Raw genomic sequence first — 14,954 nt, forward strand, 5'->3', positions numbered from 1 at the left:
TAAAACGCTGGTGAGATATTAGCCATGATTGTGAATTAATTAATACGTCCAAACCAAAAGACCATGGAGTGGAGTGGAAAAAAAGAGGGCAAATTCTGCATTCATTATGATAGCGGTTTTACACAATCACACACAGGGGCGTTCTTCTCTCCAAATTGCCTGCTGTGTTGTCAATGAGCGCTTAATGAAAAGGTATCTTAAAAATGCTGCATGTTGAGTGTTGGTTGTCCTCATAAACTGCTAACATAAACTGTGTCCTGTCAAGTTTTATTGACTCCTTAAATACAAGGCTTTTGATTTACAGAGTAAAAAGACTGCCCTGGAAAGTTATCAGAAAGCATCTACTATATACAGTATCTGCATGGTATCTGCACTCTTAAAAATAAAGGTGCCTGAAATGGTTCTTTGAGGAATGCTACAGAAGAACCATATCCATGAAGAACCTTGATTTGTAATTGAGATGTAAAGAGAGTGTAAAGAACCATCTTTTGATGTAAAGTGTCTTTACCAGTTTGAAGATTTTTCACATCTCTATCAAAGCACGGTTCTTTAAAGTGGTTCTTCCATTTGTGTGAATCATGAGTTGAAGTGTGGGCAACATACAGACCCTCAGGGTTTATAAATACATAGAGGTTAATAAGGCCCATAGCTGTTTTTGTATGAATGAGGCTGTGACAGTATAAATCCCTACTTGTGTTTTAGGGCACTATTGAGCATGTCAGCCATTTTTCTTTTGGTGTCCAAATCATAAAGTGGAATTCCAGAGTGATTTTGAAGCTCTACAATCTCCCACATGTCCACTGGTATCTTTCAGTAAGCATCAGCTCAGTGTGGACCAGAGTGCTTTGCAAGTTTTGTTACTCTGAGACACACTGAGATATACGAAGCGTATTGGACTCGCTGGAGAAGCAACAGCATTTCTATAGAGTTGAACATAAAGACCCCAATGAGTTTTTTTATTTTTTATTAATTTTATTTTAATTTTTTTATTAATGCTGTGTTTATGTTTGTGTCAAAAATGCACTGCTTGCTTTTGGTTTGGTTGAAAACAAGGTGTTGATTATTCTGCAAACTTTCTGTTGTCCATTAAAAAAAAAGCGGTATCAGGCCTGCTTACATCTGCATTAACATGCGTTTATGGTGATCGGATCATATTCAGATTTCCCTTGTTCGCTTAAAAAGCCAGGTGTAAACACCCCCAAGACGCATCGTGACCGGATTTATGACTGGATCACTCAAACCAGAGTGACCAAAGACAGATCTCGTCCACTTTAAATATGGAATGAGTTTCCTGTGATTGGATGCTGTCAGGCAAGCAGAAATATACATGTGAAAAAATATTAATATAAGTGATAATTACTGCAGATCTTGGCTTCTCTCTCCCCCTTGTGTGTGTGTGCATGTGCGGAGCTCTTGGCGCAGGGTTATTTGGATGAGAATCAGTTGTTTACAGGAAGTAAAATGGAAATGATGTACGTGTAGGTGTGCTTTACTCACGGGAAAGTACAAGCAGATCTCATCTGGTCACGCTAGGGACACATTTTAATGACTAGTGTAAACAGAATCCTGTCAAAGTAGATCCATATACCATCCGGATAGAAAACACATGTTCATGCAAGGTGTAAACAGACTGCAGAGAAACTAATCAGCTGTCAGCTCACAATCAACCATTACCATGTTGGAATAAGTTTCGCACTTGCATCAATCTCTGCACACTACAAACTAGCACAGTGTTTTTCACACATACCAAAAAGGTGGTGTAAAGCAAACCAGGAATCCCTTATAAGGTTTTTACTAGTGGTGTTACTAGGAACATGTCTGAGGCCCCTCCTCCCAATCTAACATGCTATAAATATAATCTCTACCTTCAACAAGTCTTCTCAGCCCCTCACCTGCCTTTTAACTCTATCATCTATCATTCCTGGCTCCACTTACTAGAGACGTGGGACTGGCTTCCCACCACAAGCAGAAGCTGCAAGTTCTCTCTGCCCTCTCTTCAGCCTCCTCTCACATCCTCATATGCTGATAGCATGGTCCAAACTAGCAAAACGTACTTAACGCAATAACAGGAATGAGTACCTTTTATTTGACCTCCAGCCGGTTTGGTGTGAGAGCAGGTCTACAATCAGTTTCAAACCTGTCATTGCCCCTGATCAAGCTTTTTGGTCAGCATCTGTGAATGCAGAAAAACTAAACGACATGAAATCAGCCAGAAATGAACAGAAAACTACCAAGCAAGACAGGCTTTTATCATTTTTGCCTTCAACTTGTGCCTACAACCCTGTCACAACCATGATGATTTTCGAGATAACACAGTGAATGAAGACTGGGTGAGGTTTAGAATGATCTAATCAGTTTACAGTGATGCAGTATCAGCAAAGCCACCTGTTATTGCACTGCCATCTGACTGACTGCAGATCCAGCACAACCGTGTGCCAGTAGAAGCAGTTTCACATCTGACCCGGGGTCACTGTGTACAAATATAACTGACAGAGAGCGCGAGAGAGATGTGTTTGGGGGGGGGCGGGGGGGGGGGTTGGGGGACATCTGTCACTTTCATTAGCCAAGAGCTGTTATCCCCACACGAACAGATTCACTGAGCTCCTGTTGAAGGCAGGGCTCTGAACTTGTACGAAGCATGAAACTGGAAACCAGATATGTCTGCGATCTCATAACTAACTAAATGTTGAGTGAACCGAGCACGGACTACAAACCTGACAATGCTTTGCACCATGTTTATGCTCTATATGAACCAGTGGTGGCTGGTGGTCAATTAGGTATCAATCAAAATGTCAGAGAAAAACAGGCAATTACTGAGATTGAGAGAGTAGCATTTTAAAAATACACAGTCATCAGATAATATATCATATAATCCACTTACCATATAGAAGCACTTTGTAGTTCGAGGAAAATGTATGTCAGTTTATAGGAAAAGATTTGTGGAAACTATTTCATTAATGGAACCACAGTAATCTTTAGCGATCTTTAGCAACTGTTTTGAGATGTCAACACATCAGTGTTAGATGTTAGAACTTGAGTGATGGAGACAGTCCCTTTACGTCAAACAAATTATTCCATGCATTACAAAGGGATGAAGTTGGACACAGAATTTGTTCTGTCCCTCCTGGACAGGTATGAAGATGCTGTAAATCTGTGATCAGTGTAATAGACTGAACTGTTTACGTGACAGACTTTACATAAAGAGAAAATATATGTAAGACTGGTCAGCAACAGCTAACAATGCTCACCATTGAACACAGGTAGTGTTTGATAAACTCACGGACGTTTTATGAGAAAAATTAGACAATAAGAAAGTGAGCAGCACCACATATCAGGGTAAAATGCTAACACCATCACACGCTTCAGACATGGGTGTTTGATTCATGCTCTGACCAAACGCTTCCACTATACCAAGAAGAGTTTGTCGAGAATGTGTGTACGTAAAGTATATATATATAATGTTAGACGTGAGCTTTATTTAACGGTTCCACAACAGAAATGCTAATCTGACATCCCTGTTAACATTCTCTTATAAAATATGTATTTTTTTCATTCTGTGTAGCTCATCAGCTTATTATTTATGTCTTACATACAAATTATCCCCTGCTTTTAGGATCTGTATCAGTATGTAAGTATGGTAAATCATAGCACTATATTAGAGCACTTTAGTAATTTGCAAACAATAAAGATACATAACTGCTTGGTCTTATAATATTCCAGATTCACTATTTAATAACCTTAATAATGACATTAACCCCTTAATGCAGAAAGGCTAATTACACACTAAGGTGTATTACTCAGTAACTACAGGGACTTCTGTACGAACTGGTGGGCTATTCTCTAGTAATAGAAGTTTGTAATTACACTATCGGTCTGCCAGTGCTTCATAGGCTTTTTGAGGGATTAATTATTGCCTATTTGAATAGAACTGAAGGAACAGATTGATTTTTTTCACCAGTTTAGGAATACTATTGGGTTGGATTGCAAGAACAGAAACATTCAAATATTTTCTCTGCTCTCAGCTGCTGTTTGATTTAGCTTCTGAGACGAGGCTGAAGGCCTCTCTCTTTCCCCCAGGGCAGAACGCAGACTGACTGTGAAGTTGAACCATAATTTCTCCAGTTCAGAGACAGTTTATTATCAGTAAATGTGGCGACTAAATGCTGACGCTCACCTTTATGGTTTACGGCCACTTCACTTTGCACCATTGAGTCCCACACATCATTCCCTATCGCTAGAGCACTTCCAGCGCATCTGAGCAGTGTTTCAGTGTGGTGTTCTGTATGAGCTGGTGTTTGATTTACTGTAGCTACACAGTACATTGATTCAATTCAGCGTTTTACTGGTGTGAGTAACTCAGACTCAAATGGAATGAAACATGGGCTCAGCTAATGTACTAGTTTATGGTGTTAAAGTAGCTTTGAGTGCATTTTAGAAATAACCAATTACAAAACTGTAACACACACACACACACACATACACACTCATGCACTTACCCAGCTACCTGTCATCCTTCTTTACTGTAGAGACATACATTCCTACACTGTGGCATGTTCCATTTGCCACCCACCCAGACTTTAAAAATACCAGCCTGTCATTCCCAGCTGGACTTCTCAGGTACTGACAGCTCACACACACACGCACACACACACAGCAGCAGCTACTCTTACACTGTTCACCTTACTGTCATGGCAACTCTTTCTTTTTTACCTCAGAAGGTTCCTACAGTTTAAATGAACACAGCTTAGCTTTGTTATTTAAAACAGTAGAACTTAACACTCTCACCTTGTTTACAACAGCGCTTCTTTACCGAACCAAAAATGGGCATAAGGTGTCCTAATTTGTTTCTTATAAGAAAACAGTGTCTCTATTAATTACATTTTGATTTTAAAAGAGATTTTTAAAAGACATTTCTTCAGTTGTATGAGTTTAGTTATTTTACCTTTATTTCCTAATATTGTTAAAATGAAGATCAAATGTCCATATGTTCAAATATGTAAAAAAACAAAAACAAAACAAAGGTTTGTCCTAATTTTTCAAGCCCTTTTGCAACCAATCAGTATAATCAGTATTCTTCAGTCCAGCTGGTGAGGTTGTGACACTACAGGCCTAAACTTAGACATTCCCAGACTGTGAGGGATGATTCCAGATTGTTAGAGATGATTCCAGACTATTAGGCAGGGATTTGTCACCATGATCTCTGTGTGTGTGTGTGTGTGTGTGTGTGTGTGCATGTGGGTGTATTCATGTATCTTTTTGAGGAAAACAAAACATACACAGCATGATTTGGAAGGCCCTAAATAGGAAAATTACTTTTCTACAAAGGGAATTATACATTTTGTATTTTAGAAATGAAGAGACAAAAGACTTTCTACGTTCCTGCGGTTTAAGATATGGCTGGATCAGTAATATAGTTGGCAGTGTAAACACTAACAATCCCTTTTTTTTGCAGTGTGTGTGTGTGTGTGCAGTGACACATACAGTGATTCAAACTTATATAACATTCACCAGTTAATGATTCTGCAATGAAAATAACATCTGTCCAACAGTGGTATGCAAATATGGTTAAAAGATGAAAGCATGCAGTTAAAATGGTCTTTCAGTTTTTAAGTAAAAATACTTTTATTGATAGCAAAAAAGAAAAGGGCCCAAAGCTAAATTATGGGCACCCCGCATGGTCAGTATTTAGTAACACTCTTTCGATTCTTGTTTGTGGGAATTGTTCCTGTAAAATTCTCTTGCTCTTTTGAGGTCTATCCATAGATGTTCAATGAAGTTTAGGCCAGAGACTGTGATCATTATTATTATTATTATTATTATTATTATTATTATGTGACCATGACAATAATACAGCCTGCGACTCTTGGGGTCCATTGTGGATTTTTAAGTTGTTTTAGGATCATCATCCTAGCTACATCCTAGCAACATTTTCTGGTATTTGATTAAATCTTTAAAAAAAATTCTCGACCACTAAAATATATCCTATACTATTGACTGCAACACAAGCCCAAAGCATGTTTTATCCATATTCTTTTCATGTAAGTCTTGAAACAAAAATATCTATTTAAACATTATTGGTCCACATGGTGTGTTTCCAAAAGGCATAAGACTTGTACAGACGCAGGAAAGGTTTTCTTCCAGTGGCCCTTCCATAAAGGTCATATTTTGTCTACCTGAAAATGCTTTGCTTTCTTCCTATAGCCTTCCAGAGTATTTGTAAATCTTTGAAATAGGCATCACCTTGCCTTTCCCAATGATCACTTTATTCAAGTCATAGCTACTTAAACAACAATCTAATTAAAGTGTGAGTAATCTGATAGCTCAAATCTCTTGGGTTGCCCAAAGTTTTGCTGAGTGCTCTTTTCTTTTTCCTTTTTGTATTAAAATAAATTAACTAATGCACTAATAACCGTTTGTAAAGAATCTTCTACTCATATTGCTTTTCACAGCATTTACACCAAGGGTGCCCAAACTTTTGCCTGCCACTATGTGCATCTGTGGCTGCGGTCTATAAAAGAGATAATCCTTTTCAGTAGTTGAGATACAGACCCTTATACAGTGGGCAGGGAATTTTACAGGGAATTTGACATTAACACAGAGGGAGGCTTAGTACAAGACATGGCTCTCTTCCGAAGGCTTATTTTCTCCTGCACTCTAACAGATGTGTGTATGTGTGTGTGCATGTGTTTGGCTTAGGCCCTGTGCATTATGAGGAACTGTACAACTATAGGGTGCCCTCATCTTGATGCATAGACCCTGTGGCCTTATTTAGCCGGCCTTGCTTTAGGCCGATAATTTTCCAATCAAGCCGTTCAAAGCAAGCATCCATTGTAGCTCCCAAACCCATTTAGCCTGGGCTATAAAAATAGTGTAGAGGTATTTCTCCTCTCCTTACTTCTCCCATGTTGCCATGGTGATAGCAAGCTTCAGCAGGGGTGCCCAAACATTTTGGTGTCGAGTGAGTGCTGAATAAAGGGTTGCGTTAAAAAGGACATTCATGTCGATTGAGACAATAACAGTGGCAGCTGTGTGGAAAATGATTATTATTATTTAGCTTTGAATGCAGAATAGTTGTGTGCTAAAGCAGATGTTATCTGGCAGACTGAAGATGTTTAGATTACCCTAAATTACCCCTATATATATATATTCTTTAAAGCGTTCCCTAGAAGAAGCACCTTTAGTTCCATAAACATGTTTGTAATAGAGATGTGTAGAGGGTGTGAAGAACCTTTACATTTAAAAGGTTCTTTGCACTCACATACACTATATGTCCAAATGTTTGTGGACACCCCTTCTAATGAATGCATTCAGCTACTTTATGTTGCATCCATTGCAGACAGATATACAGAGTGTCTAGTCCCTGTATAGAAGTACTGCCAATAAAATAGGACTCTCTGGGGCAGATAAACATGAACCAGCATTGAGCTGTGGAGCTGTGGAACTGTGTTCTCTGGAATGGTGAAGCTCCATCCAGTACTTTTGGGATGTGTTGGGATGTGTTGGGAGATGAGGTGGAGTGGTGATCATTCAACAGCCTGAGCTCACTAATGCTCTTGTCACTGAATGACAATTCAAATCTTTACAGAAATGCTCAAAAATCTAGTAAACTTCTTCTTCCCTGCACAGTAGAGACAGTTACTTCAATAAAAGAAGCATAGGAACTATTTTTAATACCCTTGGTTTTAGAAGAAACAACGAATAAACAGGTGTCCCAATACTTTTGTCTGTATAGTGTGTGGTAGAAGGCCACACCCTCTATTGAGCATATTAATGCGCTCTATGGAGCTCTATGGAGCTAAGAATGAGATATAGTCAACAATGTAGAGATGGAATTTATAGGACTTTAGATCGGTGGGAGGAGTTCAGTTATTTCATAAGTCCACTTTGTTAGTTTTGTACTGGAGATATGAGACTATTTTTGATAAACATGGAAAGAAAGTCTGTCACCCACAACCTGTTAGTCTTGTGGTTCCTCATAGTTCCAGTGGAAAACTAAAGAAGCACCTCAGACACCAAATATGTCTTGTCTGATCGACTATGTTGGCATAAAGGGGATAAATGTTCAAATTGGTGAGCTTATGCAACATGCTTCAGCACCGTGAAGTACCAGTGGTCCTCTATTTACATTAATATGCTCTATGGTGTGAAAATAGTGTAATTTCCAAGCACAGCATAGGAATAAAGCTAATGCTGCATGTTGTGGAGCTTCATCACTGCAGTGCTCAGCGTGGTGAAGCAGTTCTAATGGAATCTGCATAAGACCAAAAAAAAAAAAGCCCAGGCAAACAGAAGCGCATTCATTACTTCAGACCAGCTTATGTAAATACATTCTTGTAATGTCTTTTGCTACTTCACCAAAATCTAATGAGGTATGTAACTTCCTCCCATGGTCCTCATTAGCTAGTTTTTGCTGGAACCGAGGAGCCAAAGGGGTGCGAAAAGCATCGCTCGTTCATTTACAAAACTCATTGGTGGGCTCACGTCCAGAGGTTAGGCACTCACCATAGGTGTGTGCAGCTGAACTGTGCTAATTGCTCCATCATCTGAGACAAAAAAAACTTGGCATACTTAACAAGGACTCCACTAATGAGAGCTTTCCCAGAGTCAGGCTGGGAAGGTGGTGTCTGTGATCTCCTGGTGCCAGTTTGATCCAGACCTGCCACCTCTGCTTGCGATGTGGCCAATTAAAGCCAGATGACAGAATAAACTCCATTTCTGACACTATTAGGGACATTTGTTTCATTTTCCAGAGCACGTGTGAATCCTACGTCTGAATGAATGTAGTTCTACACACAGGGAGGATCTGGTATCTGGAGCTCGGTAAGAGTGCACCTTTTAATTTGGGAAGCCAAATATGAACATTTATATTACATCAACTAGATATGATGACCCTTATTTATAATTCGTTTTCTTTTTAAATGTGATTCACTCAGCTTTAATCTTCAGTATGAACACATTAACCCTTTCACGAGTGCGTTCTGGCTCTCTGTGATGGTTTTCACAGAGTGGGAGCGCAGTGGTTCTGGAATTTGACCATTATTCAGCTGTAGAACGGTGTGGATAATCAACAGCCAAGAACTGTGCAGACAAGATCAGATGAAGAATCTGATGGTTATTATTTTTATTATAGCCATTTTTTATTATAACCATTTTGTGTTTTCACTGGATTTGACTGATATGAAATGTTTTAAATGATTATTTAAAAGAAATAAACACCACAAAACATTTACGGTTCACTTATCTCACAGCATAATGCTTACATTCCACCTTAAAATAACCCTTACATTCTGGCACCTGTAGCTTCTGCAAATTCCAGTAAGAAGCTGAAGAATAACTAACTAAGAGCAGAAATCTTTAACTTAAATTACGGGACGAGGTGGTTAAATTTCCACACTGGTTTAGCGAATAATGAGGGAAACATCCCACTGAAGTGTATTTTGAGTGCTGAGTTTAAAGAGTACAGAGATTAAATAAGCACACAATGCTTAAATAAGCACTGTAACTGATCACCCATTACTGTTAGCACTGTTGTGAAATAACCAACCCAGCAGTTCCTGCAGGCAAAGGAATTATTTGTCTGATATGATTCTAGTAGCAAGGAGCTACAGTGATGGTTGCTTGATGCACTTCTGCTTCTTGACTACTTCCCGCACTGGCTGTCATGAGCTTTTTGGAATACACTTACTGCATATTCTCTGTACGACTGTGTGCCTGATTCATTGCGTCTGTACCTAAAGGGTTTGGTATGAATACACATACTGCTACGCCCCTAGTTAACCAATGTTTATTTTATCATGTTTTTCATTTAGCCATAGTTTTAGTCTGCAACAGTTTTACTTACTGAAAATAATATAATTTTTAATAAATAGGCCACTAATGATTTAGCTAGGGCTGGGCTGTATAGTAAAAATACATTTTAAAATACTAAATTTGCTGTACTTCATCCAATTAAACAAGACTAATTACTCTCTTGCAGTTTTTCAGTGTTTTGCTATATGAGAAAAGAATATTGTGTATCACAATTACACAATTTATCTGGATATGATAAAAATTATTCATCTTCCCACCCCTAGTTGTAACTAATATTATAAAGCTACAACAGCCATGGTTACTCTGTCTAACAGTACATTAGCTAACAGTTACAGAAGCGGCACCACAATCCACTCAACCTGATGTTCTGTAAGGTCTGTCCAGCTCTTGTCCTTGAAAAAGTTACACTAAAGCTGTGTTTACAGTAGTCGGCCACTGCGACAGCCAGCGAAACGTCCTGTCAAGATGCTTCTCTTTCCTTTTTCTGTCAGCCCCAGAATTAAAAAAACTTTCCAATTGTTGTTGGAACATGGCTGCAGGGCCTCACCTTCATTCAGTCACAGGAGCATTAGTGAGCTTGGGCACTGATGTTGGGCGATAAGTCCTGGCTTACTGCCAGTGTTCCAATTCATCCTAGAGGTGTTAGATGGGTTGATGTCTCTGTGCAGGCCTTGGCAAACCATTGCTTTACCCAGCTCACTTTCTTTCCAGGGCTACTGTCATGCTGAAACAGAAAAGAGTCCACAAAAGTTGGAAACACCTGATTTTTGACATTGCCACTGCCACTGGGATTGTTCTTTACTGGAAACAAAGGTTACAAACCATGAGAAATGGCTTTAGACTGTTCCTCACCAAACCTAGGTACATCTGGCATCTGCCAAACAGACTTCCAGATGATGAAGCATGATTTAACACTCCAGATTGCCGCTGGAAGTTCTTTACACAACTACAGACAGCGCTATAATCTGTTTTTCTAAGCATGAACGTATGGTGCATTTACATTGGTCCAGGCCTATTTATTGTCAACCGAAGCTGTCAGCCCCTGTCAGACACAGTCATGTGTGCATGAGAGGTTTGGCATTCTGGATTTGCCGCATACAGTGCATTTAAAGATCTGAGTGAAGGTAAACTTCATGAAATTGAATTGACGCAATGTGCTCACTCAGTCAGGAGGCAGGTTGTGTTTGCGTAGCCCATTGTCTGCAGCTCAGTGTATGACGCATTCCTTCTGCTGTTCAAAAATTCCCACACTATGTAAAAGATCACTGAGGAAAAGCTTCAAATTTAGGCTTTTTTTTTTTGGAGGCGACACATGCTGTGTCGCCTCCAAAAAGTCTGAATCTGAGGTCAGTTGATGCGTAATATACTGGATTAACTGATTTTGTCCAAAAGCGAACAATCCACTTCTCTCCAAGTTCAACCTGGTCAATGAAAATATGAGGTTAATGGTGCGTACTACACTGCATTTCTGATTATTCGTAAATTGATTTAGCAAGACTGAAGCAATCGCAAATATTGATTTAGCAACTGGATTTCAGTTGGCCTTGTATCACCTACATGCAGTCAACTGAAAAGGAGGGGAGCGTTCACGTCTGTCGCCACGCTAGATCAGTGTAAATGCACCATTAGGCCCATGCGTGATTGCTTGGCCACCATTGTTGCCATGGAAACACAATCCATGAAGCTCCTGACATGCAGTTCTTGTGCTGACATTGATAAGAGAGAAACTCTTGGTGAGTCCTTAGCGACTTAGCGAGTGTCATAACTGAGAACACATTAGCACTCACCGTTGTCTTACAGTGAGCATGTGTGGCTTTGCGACTGAGCTACAGCTGCTCATTTGCACTTGCACTTCAGAGTAACAGCGCTTACAGTTGACCGTGGAAGCTCTAGAAGGGCAGAAATTTGGTGGATTGTCAGATTTAGACAGTGTCATGTTGAATGGAAGTAAGCTATTCAGTACAAGCCATTCTACTGCCAGTGTCCATCTATGGAGGTTGCATGGCTGCATGCTTGATTGTATGTATCTATTTATTGGGGGTGTGGTAGAAAAAAGCTGAAAGTGCTAATTAGAAAAAGCGTCCACAAACTTTTAATTCAATCTAAATTTGTTACAAAACCAGACTGGATTTTTTTGTTCCAATCCAGCATTTTCTGTTGACTTTGGGCTACTGGCTGTAGCAATGTTGCTATCTCTGTTTATGGTGGTTTAGTGTGACCAAATTTTGGTTTTCTAAAAAAAAGACATGATGGAAGTCCTAATATTATAAATACCTACATAAAAGTATTTATACATTAAAAAATCCTCTGTTTCTCAAGACATTTTTCAGTCCTCCTGGTGTATCCGACACACTATCATTGTGTATGTAAACTCAAAACTTTAGACCTTTCAGAATGTTTGGTTTACTTGGTTTGGTCCACTTTCTATGACTTATGTTCATTTACATTTGCATTTAGGGACCATTTAGGGAATCGCCATCTCCTGCTCTCCCTCTAGGCAGCACTTTGACCAATGGGTCTGTTGATACATGTATGTATAGACCATTTGTGATTGGTGACAAGGCAGGACTTTAGACTTTATGTGTTTAAAGCTGTAAAAGCCAAACACTGAATGTGTGTTGACTAGAGCTATGTGTTGAGAAAGAACCGGGCGATAAGATATATATCACAATACAGGGTTATGATTCAATGAAGCGCGATATATTGTGAGACTGTATGCAAAATGATTTTTTGTTTGTTTTTAGTAACATTTAAACAGCGCTCCTCAGCTTCTGTTTTATTAACTTGGAAAATAACCTCACTTCTGATGATTACTCATTTGGAGAACAGCACAGGGAGCTCCAGGGCTCCAACAGAAAAGTTCTGGATGAGAGAAAAAAAACCTTCACTGGCTGTTGAAGTGGCAAAGGTCGGTGAGTACATGTAGAGAGACCATTTGGTGGTGGGCACTCGTTGTGCTGCACTCGCCATTATTGTGCATCTGAGTAGAGTGAGTGGACTGGCTGAAGGCCTAAATCACTGAAGGACATACAAAGCTTGCTCCTTTTGGGTCTAATCTTATCAGAAAAACTCATTTACAGTGTCATTATAAGCTCTGTCACAGACTGTGCTCGACATATGATGCTGTCTGCTAGGTCTGGGCAATTAGTCGAAATTTACTAGAAACATTCAGAACCTCTAGTCCACATAATCTTACCAATGTCGAATGTTAATACTTTCCCCACTATTCGTAGTGTACCCTTAAAAATATAGTACTGCGTGTGTAGTCATGTGACTCCGCCCCATCCAGTCTATGGCATGAAAGCAGCATGAAGAAGAACTCAAACTCTAAACCAACTGAGCAACTCAAGCAGCTACAATAATCAATCATTAGTCGTAATTGAGGAAAAACGTTAAATCAATCATGATACTGATTTGAGGTCCTAACGTCCAGCACCACTGTCTACTAGGTAATGATATGTGTTTTTGTACTGAACTGTCAGGGTACAGATGTCACAGTTCAGTGCATGTGTATATGGAGAATACATGATATGTAGTAAGCAATGGACGAAGCATCCACTCAGTAGACCAAGACTGAGCAACGTAATATTGAACCGAAGTGAAACTTCCACTAATTTAAAGCTACATTATGTAGCAATTTGACCATAAAGAAGCCATTTCTGACTGTAATGGGGGAGAATGACATCTCTGTTGCTGCCACTCCAGGCCAGAATGTCATTTGTTGACAAGCTGAGAGATACAGACCCGACATCTGAAGTAAAAGAAGCCTGTGGACAGTATAGACTGCATATTAGAGTGGACAGCACATCCCCGTTTACTCCCATTGTGACGTTTTGATGGGCGAAAAAAAAGCTGCCATCTTGTTTGCGCTTGCACAGTACAGGATAATTGGAGCCAGGGCATGCTCAGTAGAGACGGGAGGCCAGGCCGTGGGACCACTTAACACCTGCTCATATTTCTTTGTGGCAAGCACTCCGGCTGTCCCTATACCAGGAGCTTGCACAGCGACTGAGCTTAACTTTCATCAGAAATGAGAAAACGCGATTACCACACAATGGCTGCTTAATCAACTGCAATTCAACTGCATAATTATGCCACTTATTGTCTTGATATACTGTGTATTCACAATATCAGGCAGTCAGTATTAGCTGTCTATTGATTTGGCCACAGCAGGCAATCTCCTCTTGCCACACCCCTTTAAATATCACCAAATAACTCCTAAAAGATGCGCTGGTTATGACGAAAAACACAGGGGTTAACACAGGGGCAGCTTGCAGAATTGACAGACCTCAATTGGCAAAAATAGTTTCCTATCTGAAAATGGAAATAGATGGGGTTAAAGGTTGTTCTGCAGTACAGTACTGTACTGTAGTGTTGTAATGTCTCCTACGCCACCAGAGGGCGTAAGAGACATTCTGGCTTCACTTTTCAGTTGCCGTCACCCAGTCCACTTATATACAGTCTGTGGGACTGACACAGTAGAGCAGCATTACAGGATTTCGCACAAAGATGACTAGGAAGTGAGCTCTTGTGCAGCTCCGGCCCAGAGTGGGAATGACAGAGACGCCATTCTCCCTATTACAGTCAGTGGAGCATCAACATGATTCTGAAGCTGCTATTTTAAGGTAACTTTACCTGTACCAGACCCTACTGTCTACCTCTTGATCAATATCATATTTGCAGTTGCCATAGCTGCCATCATTCCTACTTATGATCTCTGAAGCATAGAATAAAAAATTCAAAAGAAAAGAAAACCCTGACAGGACATTACTCACCATATTCAACTTTAGACCTTGGTGCTGAATACAAGCATGTGCTCTTATACAATAAAAGCTCCTGATGGTAAGAGTTGTCTGTGGCCCTTCAGAATGTGAGGTTGGACCTGAACAGTTGTATGCCACTACTCTACTTTAGAGAGAGTGTTTTCTGTAGATGTGAGCCTATGACATTGGAGAGACAGCAGCACAAAACTAAAGAAACCTTGAGCGTGCGCAAGAAGTAGGGCTGCCTCTGTGGGCTCTAATGAGGAGAGCTGCTGAGGGAATGGGGTGACTCAAGCCTCCGGCACTCAAGCCCGAAAACACAGTCATACACACACACACACACACACACAAGGGCCATGCCACAGCAGTGGAGGTCGAGGA

The sequence above is a fragment of the Salminus brasiliensis genome, chromosome 13 (assembly GCF_030463535.1).
Source record: "Salminus brasiliensis chromosome 13, fSalBra1.hap2, whole genome shotgun sequence".
Lineage (NCBI taxonomy): Eukaryota > Metazoa > Chordata > Actinopteri > Characiformes > Bryconidae > Salminus > Salminus brasiliensis.